We start from the raw sequence: 16413 nt of genomic DNA, 5'->3' as shown, positions 1-16413 counted from the left end.
TTTGCAAGTGAACAAAATTCTATTGTGTCTATATACCCCAATTTCTTTCTCCATTCATCCATTGTAGCTAGAGTTTTCCTGCCTGGCCCACAGTCAGGACAAATCTCTCTTACCTACCAGTCCCACAGCTGCTCAGACCCAACCAAGTAAACACACAGAGACTTTTATATTGCTAACAAACTGTATGGCCATGGCAGGCTTCTTGTTATCTACTTCTTCTATCTTAAATTAACCCATTTCTACTAATCTATAAGTTGCCATGTGGCTCATGGCTTACCAGTACCTTACATCTTGCTTGTCATGGCAGCGGCTGGCAGGTCTCTCCCTCTGCCTGCCTGTTCCCTCAATTCTCCTCTCTGTTAGTCCCACCTATACTTCCTGTCTGGCTACTGGCCAATCAGTGTTTTATTTATTAACCAATCAGAGCAACACATTTGCCATACAGAACATCCCACAGCAATCCATTGAAAGGACTCTAAGCTGATTCACACCTTGACTGCTGTGCACAATGCAGCAGTGTCAGAGAGGCTGTCCTCTAGTGCCAGCACATGCTGGGGAAGTAGTGGAGAACGAGGACCTTTTAACACTGTTGCTGAGAATCTGAACTGCTACATTCAGTTCCTCTGGAAACTAAAAATAGAACTATCACAGGATCTAGACACACCAGCACTGGATATAGACCCACAACTGTGAGTCATCATACCACAAGGATACTTGCTAGATTGATTTTACTTTTTTTAAAGTTATTTGAAAATAACATCTTATGGAATAGTCTTTTTGTACACTGTGAAGATGTGTCTTTGCCAAGGCACCTTCTGATTGGTTTAATAAAAAGCTAAATGGCCATTAGCTAGGCAGAAGGTAGAGGCAGAAAAGCCAGAGAGATCTCTGGGATAAAGAAGGGTGGAATCACAGGAGTTGTGAGCCAGACACACAGAAAGCAGGAGATGAGCATGCCATGTTGAAAAAAAGGTACTGCCACGTGGCACAGCATAGATAAGAATAATGGGCTAATTTAAATTGTAATAGCTAGTTAGTAACAAGCCTAAGGTATTGGCTGAGCATTTATAATTAATAATAAGTCTCTATGTGGTTATTTGGGGAGCGGCTGACAGGACAGAGGCAACTAGCAGTCCTGGTTTTAAAAAAAAAAAAAAAAAAAAAACTCTGCCTACAATAATGTACAAAACTAATAAGAGAAAAGCACAACAAATGTTGAGTGTCCTGGTTAGCTTTAGTTGTTACCTTGACATGGCCTAGAGTCATCTTAAAGTAAAACCTGGGTTAAAGAATTACCTAGATCACATTGACCCTTGGGCATGTTTGTTGGGGATTGTCTTGATTGTTAACTGATGTGTGAGGGCCCAAGCCCACTGTGGGCTGTATCAGCCCTAGGCAGGTGGTCCTGGACTGCATTAGAAAGCTAGCTGAGCATCAACCAGTCGGTCAGCACTCCCTAGTTCCTGCTTAAGGTTCCTGCTTGAACTCCTGCCCTGACTTCCCTCAGTGATAGACTCTGATCTGAAAGTATAAGCCAAGTAAATAGATACTTTCACCCTCTAGGTTTCTTTTGCTAATGTTGTTTTTCACAGCAACAAAAAGGAAATGAGAGCAGGGCAACATCATTTTTCCTCCAATGTGTCCTTTGTGCTGGACAAAGTGTTGCTACATCATATCAAACAGTGTGATTACTAGGGAGGTATCTTAATTAAACAGAGCTTAAGTTAGTGTTTCCAAGAATTAAAATTAAACTTACAGTCATCCTTCAGGCTTCTCCTAAGTCTAGCTAGATGAGTCCACTTGATATTCCCATCCACATATCCTGTCCAACTCCTCACATCTAGCCCAGGTCCCAAATCCAATACCCAGTCTAGTGAGGCCACCCCTGCCTATGAGACAGTCAACATCTAGGCTTCTTCCAAGACTGCTCTACCTGCTCCAATGCACAGGCCCGTTCCATACTATGCCCAGCCGCTCTACAGATCCTGAACACCCTTCTCTATAGTCTATCTTGGTGAGTCTACCTGGTCCTCCCAAACACACCCTCCCCAATCCCCAGATCTGCCCTCAACCTCCAGGCTTGAACCAGGCCCCACATCCTGTATACCAGCCTAGGCCCTGGTATCTACTTCACATCATTCCACTTAAGCCATATCCAACTTCTAGGCCCAAACTAACTTGCACATCCTCTCTTCTACCCCAAACTTCTGTGTCCATTCCAGACACAGAACAAATAAAAGAAGTCTGCAAATGCAGATCTCATCACAAAAATACAAACAATATGTAAGATCAAAGCACTATTTTCCCCAAAAACTCCACCATTCCCATAGAAGTGTTTTCCTATGAGAATTACCTAGATGAGCCCCAGAGCACAGAATTTTTTTTTTAATTTTCCAGAGCTGAGGACTGAACCCAGGGCCTGTGTTTGCTAGGGAAGCACTCTACCACTGAGCTAAATCCCCAACCCCAGGGCACAGAATTTTGAAGAACAATTATAAACTTCAAAGAATTCAAAGAGTATAAACAAGATATGAAGAATCAGTTCCATAAAAATAAAGAGAAAGAATGTAATGAGAACAAATGGCTGAGTGATGCCCAAATATAAGGCTGATGGAAATGAAGACAATCCAGTATCTGACAATGTAAAGAGAGGACAACATTGAAGAAAACTTGAGCTGAAATGAAGATGGAACTGGAAAGTCAATGAGCTAGCTGGAAAACTCAGAGAAAGCCTTATAAGCAGAATGAATCAAGAAGATAGACTATCAGGACTGTAAGGTGAAACAGAGGATCTAAATGAAGCAGCCGAAGAATATACAAATTATTAAAAGCACAAGAAGGGAACCTACAGAAAACGTGGAACACCATGGAAAGAACAAACCTTTGAGTTATAGAAATAAACAAGGGAAAAGGATCCAAAGTCAATGTCATAGACCACATCTTCAACAATATCATAGCAGAAAGCTTTCACAAACTAAAGAAAGACACAGACCACCAAACAGACAGGACCAGTAAAAAGAAGTCCCCCATAGAACATCATAATTAAAACACTAAGTATACAGAACAAAGAAAGAGTATTGAAAGCCTCAAGAGAAAATAAACACAAGTCACATAAAAAGGAAACCCCACCAGAATAAGTTAATTTCTCAATGGAAACTTTGAAAGCCAGAAGAGCCTGCAAAAATGCATTCTGAGTCTTCAAAGACCACAAAAGCCAACGTAGACTAATATCCCCAGCAAAACTATCTGCCATATTTTAAGGAGAAAGAAAAGCTTTCCATGATATAAACAGTTTTGAAAAAAACTATATACAACAAACCTAAAGAAATTACAGGAAGCAGTATTTCAGGCTGAAGCAGGGAATGGGCATAGCCACAAAGCTACGGAAAGAAGTACAACACCATAATTACTAAAACACAAAGTACCACTGAGAACACAACACCAGCAAAAATCAACAACCCAGTAATGGCAGTCAACACACCCCTTTCAGTAAAAACTTTAAACAGTAACAACCTCAAATCTCCAATCAAAACACAAAGGTGAGCGGAATAATGGACCAAGAAACAGAATCTATCTGTTGTCTCCAAGAAATACATCTTAGCTTTAAAGACAGGCGCAGCCTTGGAGTAAAAGGAAGAGGAGAAAGGACTCCAATCAAACAGATCCAAGAAGTAAGCAGGCATCCCCATCTTAATACATGACAAAACAGACTTCCAAATAAAACTAATCAGAAATGATAACCAGGGGTACATCCTTTGAACCAAGAGAACAGAAAGGCATTACTATTCTAAATACAGATGCACCAATCTCTGGTGCACCCAATTTCACAAGAAATATACTTCTGCATTTTTTTATATAATTTCTTTATTGAATCTTTGGGAATTTCATATCATGTACCCCAATTCTGCTCACCTCCCAGTCCTTCCATATCCTCTCCTCACCCATGTAGCACCCCCAAAAGAAAATTTTTAAAAAATCAAAACAAAACAAGCAAACAAACAGAACAAAAACTAAAGCAAGACTTTTTAGCGCCTCCACCTTTCCCACCTCCCCAACACCTCTTTATTTGTCCTGGTGGCATTGGGAGCCACACTGTATACCCTTTTGTCCAATCAGCTTTACTTACAAATGCTCATTGCGATGAGTCATTGGTGCGGTTCAAGGCCTCTGGTTTCTGGTGCACCACCATCACTGAATCCTCACCAGAACTCCTCTCGGACAGCCCTCGGCAGCCTGAGCCAAGGAGACCTTGCAGGTATCGTGTGTTCCACCAGACCAGTCCCGTCATGTGCTCCAGCAGGTCCGAGCTATGGGGGATGTTAGGGTGGGCCAACCACAGGCCCAAATGTGAGCCTGGGTGGTAGTTGAGCTCGTCAGTCCAGGCCACCGGGGCCACCCCCATCAGGCAAGGGGCAGAGCCAGCTTCCCTATGCCCATGCCATCAGGGTCAGTTTTCCCTCGCCTGTGGTGAGGGGTGGGGCCATCACTCGTGAGTGCAAGGTCTAGCTCTCCCAAGAGGGTCAGGGTCAACTCCTCTGCTGCAGTGTCTACTTAGGGGCAGAGCCAGGGCCAGTGAAGGGTGGAGCCAGCTCAGCATGGCCCTCTGATTTCATCACACATGGTTCCAATGGTCCCCTGAGGTGATATGAGCCACAGGCATCAACACAGCATCAGGACCACAGACCCAGACATGGCCCTTGGCAGTCAGTATCTTGAGCCTAGACAACATCCTGGCTCTGGGTAGAAACATAAGCCATTCAGATCAGGGTGGCTCTGTTGGCAGCATGCCCTCCCACCTCCCGGACACCAACAAGGCCACAGGTTGTGGCCTCAACCCCAGGTTCCATGTAACCTTTTGTGGCAAAATGGTCCTCAGACTTTAACAGAGATCCTAGCTGCAGTAGGACCATGGACCTAGACATGGTCCTTGGCAGCAGCTGGGTCTGGATGTCACCATTGCCCCAGGTGGCAGGCATGGCCCCAGCAGCAGCATGGCCCTTAGAGACTAAAATGGCCCCAGATCTCATGCGCTCACATGGCCTTTGGTGGTAACAAGAACCTCAGACATCAACACAGACCCTGGCTGCAGTAGGGCCATGGACCCAGACATGGCCCCCAGCTGAAGCTCTAGCCTGAACATCACTGTGGCACCAGATAGTGCTTCTGCATTTAAGAACACAGATTAACATCAATCCATTAATAGTAGGTGATTTCTATAGACAGATAATCCGGACAAAATATAAAACAAAAAACATTAGCATCAAATGGCATCAGACATCAAATGGAGTTAATAGAAATCAACAGCATATTCCATACAAACACCAAAGAATGTATGCTCTATTCAGCAGCACAGGGAAACTTTGTTAAAACAGACCACATCCTAGAGCACAAAGCAAAGCTTTACAAATTTAAAAAGATTAAAATGACTTCATATATCTTATTTGAAGATAACGCAATAAAACTTAAACAGCAAACAAATCTCTAATAAGTACACAAACTCATGGAGCTTAAACAACTCATTACTGAATGATGAATGGGTCAAAGAAGAAATCAAGACAGAAATAAAAAATTTCCTGGAACTAAATGAAAACAACAAAATCACTCCAGGATTCTCATATTCCATACTGGCTGTCTTCCTTCTATATATTTCTCTCTGTATCCAAGTCTCTCTCTCCTTTAGGTATTGATTATTGGATTAAAATCAACAGTAACCCAGTCTGATTTCCTGTTAATTAAATTAGCCTTACAAAGACATTATTCCCAATAGGTCATATAACAGACACCAAGGGTTGGGACCTCTTTTTCCAGGACACCATCAGCCACAACACAAGAAATTTCACTTCTAATTCCTAAGCCAAAAAACTGAAAATAATGTGTCTTAGTTAGAGCTTCTATTGCTATGAAGAGACACCATGACCATGACAACTCTTACAAAGCAAAACATTTAATTGAGGTGGCGAGTTACAGTTTCAGAAGTTTAGTCCATTATCATCATGGTAGGACATGGCGGCATGCAGGCAGACACAGTGCTGTGGCTGAGAATCCTACATCTTGATCCAAAGGCAACAGGAAGTGAACTGGGACTCTGGGCATAGCTTGAGCATATATGAGTCAAAATAGCCCACCTCCACAGTGACACACTTCCTCCAATAAGACCAACCTCCTAATAGTGCCACTCCCTTTGGGAGCCATTTTCTTCTAGGTGTTAAACAAAACCTATACATGAATAATTCATAGTAACAAAAGTGCAAGCAACTCATCTGACCATCAACTGATGAGTGGATAAACAGAACGAGGTGTGTAAAAATAACAGGAAGACATGAAGTGCTGCCAAAGACTGAAAATATTCCCACTTTGCAAAGGGGGAAAAGGTTACACACAGATAGTCACATTATATAACTCCGTGAAATGTTAAGGGTAAATAAATTCAGAGTCGGAACACTAGGTGTGTGTTTGCCAGGGTGTAGGAAAAAGAAGAGTGGAGACTATCAACAGTCTTTGGGGTCATATGTACAAGTTCTGTAATTAGGTAAAGTCAGTAATAAACCTGTTGAAATAGGAGAACAAACCCTGGGTTCTGTACTTTAAAGCAATATCTATTTGCCAATTTCATCTTCATAAAAGTAAAATTTAAAAAGCTGTAGATGCAAATCTACAATGAGAATGTACTGATTTTCTCTCTTAAAATGCCTCCATAGAATTGAAGACCCAGAAATAAATCTACACACCTATGGACACCTGATTTTTTTAATTTAAAAAAAAAAAAACACTGGAAAAAGACACCATCTTCAGTGAATGTTGCTAGTCAAATTCGATGTGTATGGGTATTAGAATCTAAATAGATCCATACTTATCCTGCACAAAATTCAACTCCAAATGGACCAAAGACCTTAACATATAACCAGATACACTGAATCTGATAGAAAAGAAAGTGGAGAACAGCCTTGAAATCATTGGCACAGGAAAAGACTTTCTGAACAGAACACTGTTAGCACAGGCACTAAGATCACAATAAATGGGACCTCGTGAAACCAAGAAGCTTTTGCATGGAAGAGGACAATGTCATTTGGACAAAGTGGCAGCTTCACAGAAGGAGAAAGAAAAAATTTACCAACTACACATCTGATAGAGAACAAATAGCTAAAATATATAAAGAACTCAAAAAACTGAACATCAAGAAAACAAATAACCTAATTTAAAAATGGGGTATGGATCTAAACGAAGAATTCCCCACAGAGGAAACTCAAATGGCTGAGAAACACTTAAATGTTCACCGTCCATAACCATCAGGGGAATGCAGATCAAAACTGCTTTGAGATTTCATCTTACACCAGTCAGAATGACCAAGATCAATAAAACTAATGGCAACTCATGTGGGTGAGGATTTGGAACAAGGAGGGCACTCATCCATTGCTAGTGGAAGTGTAACCTTGAACAGACACTATGGAAATCAGTGTGGCAGTTCCTCAGGAAGCTGGGACTACATTTACCTCAAGCTTCAGCTATATCATTCTTAGGCATATACTCAAAGGACTCTCCATCCTGTTGCAGAGACACTTGCTCAGTCATGCTCATTGTTGCTCTGTTCATTATGGACAAAGATTGGAAACAACCTAGATGGCCATCAGTGGGAGAAAACAACCTAGATGGTCATCAATGGGTGAATGGATAAAGAAAATGTGGTACATTTACACTCAGCCATTACAAAAAATGAAATCATAGCTGGGCGGTGGTGGTGCATGCCTTTAAGCCCAGTACTCGAGAGGCAGAGGCAGAGGCAGGCAGATCTCTGTGAGTTCAAGGCTATCCTGGGCTACAGACTGAGTTCCAAGAAAGGCACAAAGCTACACAGAAAAAAAAAAAAAAGGAAATCATGAAACTTGTGGGTAAATGGATGGAACTCAAAATAATCATCCTGAGTAAGGTAACCCAGACCCAGAAAGACAAATAAGCATGTATTCACTTATTTGTGGACATTAGTTGTTAAGTCATTGATAAGCAAGCAACAAGCAACAATTCCTAGAAGCATAGAGGTTAGGTATAGAATAAGGGAGTGGGAGATGAAGAGATCTTCCTAGCAAGGGAAAATAGAATAGATAGTTAGAGATGGACAAAGGGGTTCTAGAATGAGAAACTCAAAAAAAGGAGATTGAGGGAAGTGGGGAAGTGGGGGGCGCAAGTGAGGGTATATGGGGAGGGACAGATAAAACCAGAGGTCATATGGAAACCTAAAATAGTAGAAGTTTCCTGAAATATACATATATGAAATCGGTCTAAATTAAACTGCCAAATAATGGGGAAGACAGGACAACTGGACCTCTCTCATCACCAAATAAAGCTTCCAGTACTGGGATTGGGTTGGTTACATATAATTGAGTTGTTGGCCAAAGGGATGCTATGGGAACCCCAAACAACCCAGGCTGTTGCCAAGGCTATTGTTGGCTCCCCACAAACTGACAGTAAGGCCCTGTTGCTGAAGACCACACCCACACAATGCACTGAACATGGAGAAGATGAGCGGGTACCTACTTAGAGTCTTCCCTCCATGGACTATGTTCGTGGTACTGGAGGGTACTCTGCAGCACACGACCAGAGGAGAAAGGTAAAGACCAAACCATTCATAAACATTTTGGTCTACAATGGTTACCTGCCTGCAAGACATGCTGGTGTAATAGTGGCCCAAAGCTTATGAGAGTAGCTACCCAAGATATGATTTGATTTAAGGCCCACTCCATGAGATGGAATCCATATCCAACACTACTGCTTTGGTGGCAAAAAATCTGAAGCTAGATAATCCAGGAACTTCTAGATAAAATCAAATACTACCATTTGACTAAAGGAACGTGGCCATAAAATGACTCCTAATGATGTTCTGCTGTACTCCATAGATCAGTGCCTTGCTCAGCCATCATCAGAGAAGCTTTCACCTGCAGCAGACGGGAACAAATGCAGAGACCCACAGCCAGACAACATGTAGAGAGTGAGAGACTTTGAAACACTCTGTCCTAAATGGGATGTCTCCATCATATTCCTCCCCTTGGGGCTCAGGAAACCCCACAGAAGAGGAGGAAGAAAGAGTACAAGAACCAGTGGGGTTGTATGATACCACCCAGCATGACCAATGCACAAATGAACCCACAGAGACTGAGACAGCACACACAGGGCCTGTGTGGCTCACACCAGAGCTGAGAGAAGTGGACACACACCCCCATCCCTAAGCCAGAAGCTAGCTCCAGCTGATAACCACTTGCAAATGAAAAATTACTTTTCTCCAAAGGAGTCTCACTAGGGAAAACAAACCACTCTTTAAGAGTAGGCCCCCATGCCCAGCAGTAGATGGCCAATCCAAAAGAACTCAATGGCATCTTTGAAGATTGTTCATCTCATAATGCTATGTTTGGGCTTTTTTGTGTGTATATATTATGGCTTCGAGGTCTGTGCTCGTAAGTGATTCCTGTGTGTACAATAGTGCGGGTCTTTGTATCTGTATGTTTCTCATGCTTTTTCTTTGGCTTTTTTCTTCTGTTGTTTTGTACTATTCTGACTTATTTGTTATTGTTTTATCTTATTATATTTTATTATTATTCTTTTGGTACCTGTTTGTCTTCTAACCAGAGATAGAAAAGAGGTAGGAAAGAATTGGGAGGCATTGGGGGAGGGGAAAACATAATCAGAATGTACTGTATGAAAAAAATTATTTTAAATAAAGGGAAAAATTAAAAGTCTCCTCACAGAGATAGGGATCATCAGTATATATTGATATCAGTCTACAACCTGATCATTTTAATTGAGTATACTCATTATTTAGAAGGCATTTACAGAACTCTATTATGGTCTCTGGACATTTTTCCTCTAGCATGTTATTATATGATGATTAATTATTATTGAAAGTTAGATGGAAACTATGCTAATTACACAGATCCTAAAATATAGCCTCTCTTCTATTTGCATCATTTTACCAACACACACACACACACACATACACACACACACACACACACACACACACACACACACACGCGCACACACACACACACACGCACACACACACGCACACACACACACACACACAAAGCTACTGAAAAATCATGCTGCAAACTCCCATGTGAGTGTGGATTTCATACTTTGTCCTAACATCTGACAACCCAGCAACACTATAAAGCAGGATGATATCATCAGTGATTCAAACAAGAGTCAAACGGCCTCATGTCTGTATCTTTTTCTCATGTGAACATCCTATGTCCTATAATTTGGGGCTGAGAGTACAGAGGAACATTCTTAGGGCACAGCAAAGACAATTTTCAAAGCCACTTCACTCCTCAATAATAGTCATGTCAGGAAGATTTTTTTTAGAATAAATTGTCTTAGCTGTGAGCTTAAAACAATAACAACAACAGCAAATCCCAATGTCATGTGCCACTGGCAACTCGTCGATCTGCTGCGTGGACAGGCAAGCTAAGATGCTGGGCTTGTGCCTCACAGGCCTGATGAATTCACAGACCTGACAACGACAGGGCAGACTGACAGTGTGGGACAAGCCCCCACTGAAACTTCAATTAGGCCTTCAACCGAGCCATTCCTGCTGCGTCTATTTTTGCTGTTCCAGTAATGACACATTGTAGCAGATCCACCCCGGGAATAGCGGGAATAGCGTCGTCCTCCCAACTTCTTTGCAGGTCTCCCCACCTGCAGGCATTCTGCAAAGACTGCACACAGGGACAGCGCCTGTCACCTCAAACTTGACATTCACCCTTCAAATAAACAAGAATGGAAAAAGTATCAGTATCGGATCTGACTTCACCAAAAGCCAGAGAAAACCCCTTGAAGTCCCTCAAGCTGCTCTTTCCTAGCATTGCTCCGACATCCTCAACTCACCAGAAAGGCCAGTTATCCCAAATAAATGTATGTTCTCTAGACATAGTTCCTCGTCTGTTACAATCAAGCATGATTTGCTTAATGCAGCATCAGTAATCCTTGCTTAACTAACAAGCGAACCATTTAGGGAACTTCCTTCAGGCAAAACCTGCTTTATTATTTTTGGAGAGAAATGTTGCTGTGAGGAGATAGTCTCTGTTGAATTTTCTGACTTTCCAAACAGCTGCTTTCCTGAGCTTGAACTACTGTGACGAATGGTCTGGTTATATCAGAGGGTGTTGTCAGCACAACGACAGTGTAACTTCGGAAGAAACACGATGTTTGGCCAGCTGATTTGCTAACAAAACAATCCAAACTTCACAGTGCCTTAAAAGCATGATATCCAAATTCCACTCTTTGGTTTTGACATGATGTGGATACAGTGGCAATTAAAAAGTAAATTAAATGTCACGGCACAGTGATACATGGTTAGTAAAATGTTGCTGAGTTATGACTGTATCAGTGCAATTTAGTCACGAAGCAGCGGTGAGAAGCAACAAGCCATCCCATATGGTCTCCGTCTCAGCCCTTCACTCTGATAGCGGAGCTGGAAAGGCTCCACCACAGCGTATAAACAAATGAATGTGGCTCTGCTCCAGTAAAACTGAAAAATGAATTTCATATGATAGTAATTCACCAAGAAATATTATCATTTTGATTTTTTTTAATCAGATAAAAATGTAAAAGCCATTTTCACTAACTGAGCACAAGTAAAACTGGAAATCTGAGGAGGGTTGGTCAATGGTATCAAAGCCGGTATCTTGAACGTGGTACTACACAAGGTAGTTTTTCAAGCGGTTACTAAAAGAACTCTTCCACTTAAAGAAGACGTCCTAAAACTGAGTTCTATGTGTAGATGTAACCAACCATCTTATTAAATAAGAAACACAGAACCAATGTAAAAGAGAAAGCTAAGAGGTCAGAGCTCAGAGCTAAAACCTTACCCTTCCTCCTGCGGTGGTCCTACCTCTCCGAAAGAGACCTACTTCCTGTGTGTTTGTCTTTAATATAGTCTTTCTGTTTTGCCTTCTCATTGGTTGTAAACCCAAACACATGACTGCCTCGTCACTGTCTGAATGTACAGCCCCCCAGGTCTTAAAGGCATATGTCTCCAATGCTGGCTGTATCCCTGAACACACAGAGATCTATGAGATTAAAGGTGTGCGCCACCACCGCCACACTCTGTCTATGGCTCTAATAGCTCTGACCCCCGGGCAACTTTATTTATTAATATACAATCAAAAGCACATTTCAGTACAATTAGAATACCATCACATCTATGTTCCTGGAAGTCTGTACAACTCCTGGAGATTGCTGAAGAAAAAGCAGCTGACCCTACCCCCAGACCAACAGGTGGTGGAAAAAACAGGCGGATCACTCACCCCGAAGTTCCAAAAACAGTATATCTAGAGAAAACAGTTCACTATAGCTCACTTCCCCTATTCTGCCCCTAAGGAAACCGGCTTGCCCGGCTTGCACCTACCTATAGCACTTCCGCTCCCCATAGTCCACCCTTCCGGAGTTACTCAGAAATCCCGCAAACCACATGGTAGTTATTCTCTAAGCCGCTACACGTGGCTGCACTAGGGAGGCACTTCCGGGAAGGAAAATCAAGGAGTTAATTATTCCTCTCATCTTCCTTTCGGTAGCATGCAATGCCAGGCTCTATCTGGGGCTAGGGCGGAAGAAGAACAAAGCCCACATAACTTTATCTTTTCAGGGAATAATTTAGATCCCAGCGAATCGGGAAGCTGATGTTTACATGTCTAGTGTTGCCAGGGAGATGGGAGATGAGGTCAAAGGCGTCGATAGCCGCCCGCTCCTGTGACTGGATTGCAAGTTTCAGGAGCTGCTCTATCGGGTGAAAGCAGTGATTGCAGCTGTACTCAAGAAGAGCCTCACGGTGAGAACAAATTTCATCCCAAGATGTCGCCTTTTCCTCAGCTATCCCTCTCTGGGAGCTGGAATCCTCCCTCGGATCATGTAAAGACACACTAAAAGAACAGGGGAAAACAACGGTTCATCTTGCTGGCATAATACCCATAAATCTGGTGAGATACCGCCAATATTTTAACCTTGAACCATAAAGTCAGAGTTAAAGCATCCCGTGATTCATGCAGTACATTATTAGTTATCAACTCCCACTGACTCAGAAGTCCCCTATCTGACTGATGTCATTTATTAATTGTTTAACCATGACTCAATCAAAGAATGTGCTTGTATTAGGTGGCTAGTTAAAAGGTTCAAAGAATATTTCAGTAGGTTAATATATAGATTTCATATCTACATTCTAAGAAATTACCATTGTGCTTGGGTCGGAATCGATGTGCGTTATGTAAATACTGCAAAGCGAAGGTGTGAGAGAAGCTCAGATAGATGAATGTATTCCTGTGCACGAGAGCAAACCCCTGGCTCAACTGTTCTTTCCCTTTTTGCAATATAAAGTTTGCTAAGTGTATGAGAAACAAAAAGAACAGCCTCACTGCATTCTTGGTTCCGGGCCTTTTTTAAAGGGAGTGGGAGGAGGGGAGATAAAGGGTGTGTGCAGCAGCAGGAGAGAGAGATACCACTGGGAAGTCCTGTGCTCTCCCCACTGAACCAGACAGCGGCTGTCAGCTCTGAAGTCTCCGATGCTCCGAGAACTGAACTACACTTTCAGGAAACTCGAAGCAAGTGCCGCAGAATCATATGCAGAAACCGAGCCTGTAGAATACTTCTAGACTATGGGGAAGAGCATTTGCCTCAGAACTCCAGAGTTCTCACTGAAGTGGAAAGCGGGTCAGAGACAAAGTCTGTGAAGAACTTCCACATGGGTTCCGAATGCATTCCCAATGTTGGTAAGGAAGAGCAAGGATAAAGGCCAGCATCTACAGTCCATGAGTCCTAAACAGCTACCTATATGTTGGCCATCTCTGTGATCCACCCCATGAAAGATTGCTCACTGACAGGACAAGCATCTGTGACCTGGCCTTGGCTGAAAATAGGACCATCCAGAGCTGTGAATAGCATCTGTGACGTGACTCATGAAGGAGCACCAAGGAGAGTGACAGCCTTCTGCAAGCCCAGGAAGGGATGCTAAATTAAGGTTGCAACCAGGGAAGGCCCCAGTCAGGCTCTATTCGCCGCCAGCTCTCTAGCCTTCATATTTATTTCCCCTCTACTTAGTACCCAATGCTAATATAGCAGGCTAATTAGTCCAGCTTGTCCTTGCTCTGTCTGTCTATCTATCTATCTATCTGTCTATCTATCTATCTATCTATCACCTACCTCTCCATCTTTTCTTCCTTTTTTTCTCTATTCTTCCCCTCGCCGCCCCCCTTTTTTTCCTTTTCCAAAGACTGTCTGCTAACTTGGTTTGTGGGACCTCAGGGTGTCAGCTTCCTAAAAGCTGACTCTCTCTTAGACTGTCTGCATTTCTTACCTCCTTTTCATTCTACCCTTAGCCACAAGGACCTCACTCCACTCGCATCCCCCCATTGTTTGTCCCCTCCATTGACTTTTCTCTCCTCTACTCCTCTACAGACTCAGTCTTAGTCTCCAGTCTTAGTCCTTGAGGAATGGAATGATTTCTTATTACTTGGTATTACTGTATGCTCATAGTAGGCCTACCCTTGGATAGGAATCAAGACAGTCTTCTCCTTTTAGGGGGTTCAGAAGACTGGCCCCGGTGCTCTGAGCACAAATATAGCAAAGGCAATGACAGCCAACCCTAATGAACTTAGCCACTCTGGAACATTGCAAACCCTTCCAGTGAAAGAATAAGGTGATTAAACAACAAGAGCAAACATTTAAATAACTACCTCTCCCCACATGTACAAGTCCAAATGCAAAAGTACAAGAAACGGGAAGAACCAAGGCAACGTGACTCCTCCAGAAATCGATAATCCCACAGCAATTTCCTCCAATGAAAGTGGAGTAGATAAAATTCCAAACCAAGAATCCAAAGAAAACACCTAAATAAATTCCAAGAGAACCCAAACCAGCAACTGGGTGGGATGAGAAAGCTAACACAGAGTATGAAAGGGAAGTCAATGTGGAGATAAACATACTTGGAAAGATCAAAAACCCTGAAATACTGGAAGTGAGGGTGAAAGTCCCATTGAAAGCCTCATCAATAAAATGAATGGAGGGGAGGACAGACTATCAGAACAACAAGACAGGGCAGAGGAACTGAGACTTAAGCCCATTACAAAGATGCATTTATAAGACGTACAAACACAGCATTCATGATCCACTGGATAGTGAAAAAAACAAATACCTAAGTTATGGACAAATAAGGAGAACTTTATCCTAATTGTATAGAAAATATTTTCAATAAAATTACATCAGCAATTTCCCCAAATCTGAGGGAGGAAATGTCCACTGAGGTACAAGAAGCACTTGGTAGAATATCATATTGTATCATATTATAGCCACTAAGCATGCAGAACAAGGAAAGTATAGTGAGAACTACAAGAGAAAACTGCTGTTACGCATGAAGACAGACCCATCACAACTAGAGACCCAGCAAAATCTTTAGAAGAAAGGAGGGCATCAAGTACTCAAATACCAGAACCATCCTTCCAGACTGCTATACACAGCAAATTTCCTGTCACAACTAGAAAGGAAGGAAAAATTGTCCATGGTGAAAAAGACTAAACATATTCATGACCATGAAGCCAGGGCATAGAAGATACTGGAAGGACTGATAAGAAAGATAAAAACATTGAGGAGACTAAAGAAACGAATATACCACCGTAGACCAGTAGTTAAGCAGATGGAGAATCAAAAGATACAAAATCAAGAAAATATCAGAAATTAATAAACATCTTTCAGTAACAGCCTAAAATATCAGCAGTCTCAATTCCCCAATCAGTAGTCCGATTTGACTATGAACTCTGCAAGAGACAATGCCAAGCTGCCAAGCAAATGAGCCCACTTGCGAAATAGTGGCATGGTTGTTACAGGGGTAACCAACTACTTTTTTATTAGAATTTGGGCCCACCCCACTGAAGAAAAATCATGCCTTGCACAGTAAACCTGGTCAAAAGCCCTTAGCTAGGGAGATCCTAGGCCCTGGGATGTTTTTCTAAATGGACATGGTATCAAGCTGGCCTCTAAATATTTGTGTTCGTAACTGTATACCACTGCTGCTCTCAGCTTTAGTGAGAGTAGTTTTTCTTAAGAAAGTGAAGGAAGGAAGGAAGGAAGGAAGGAAGGAAGGAAGGAAGGAAGGAAGGAAGGAAGGAAGGAAGGAAGAAAGAAAGGAACTTTCTGGCCTACCTTGTCTTGTCTGGTAGTTGGTTAGACTTGACTTTAGGAGCACTGTTCCATACTTACAAGGAAGGAATGCTGAGTGGCTTTACCGGGTTTTCTCATGCAGTCTATTAGCATGAGATCATTCTCTTTTAGTCCAATCACACAAAACCCCAAAGGAATAAGTTTGGAGAGTTTTCTAAACAGCTGGACACCTGGAGGCTTGGAGGAAGACAAACAGAAACACATCTCCATGCTGAGAGG

This window comes from Peromyscus leucopus, chromosome 5 (genome assembly GCF_004664715.2).
Source record: "Peromyscus leucopus breed LL Stock chromosome 5, UCI_PerLeu_2.1, whole genome shotgun sequence".
Classification (NCBI taxonomy): domain Eukaryota; kingdom Metazoa; phylum Chordata; class Mammalia; order Rodentia; family Cricetidae; genus Peromyscus; species Peromyscus leucopus.
This window is presented reverse-complemented; position numbering follows the sequence as displayed.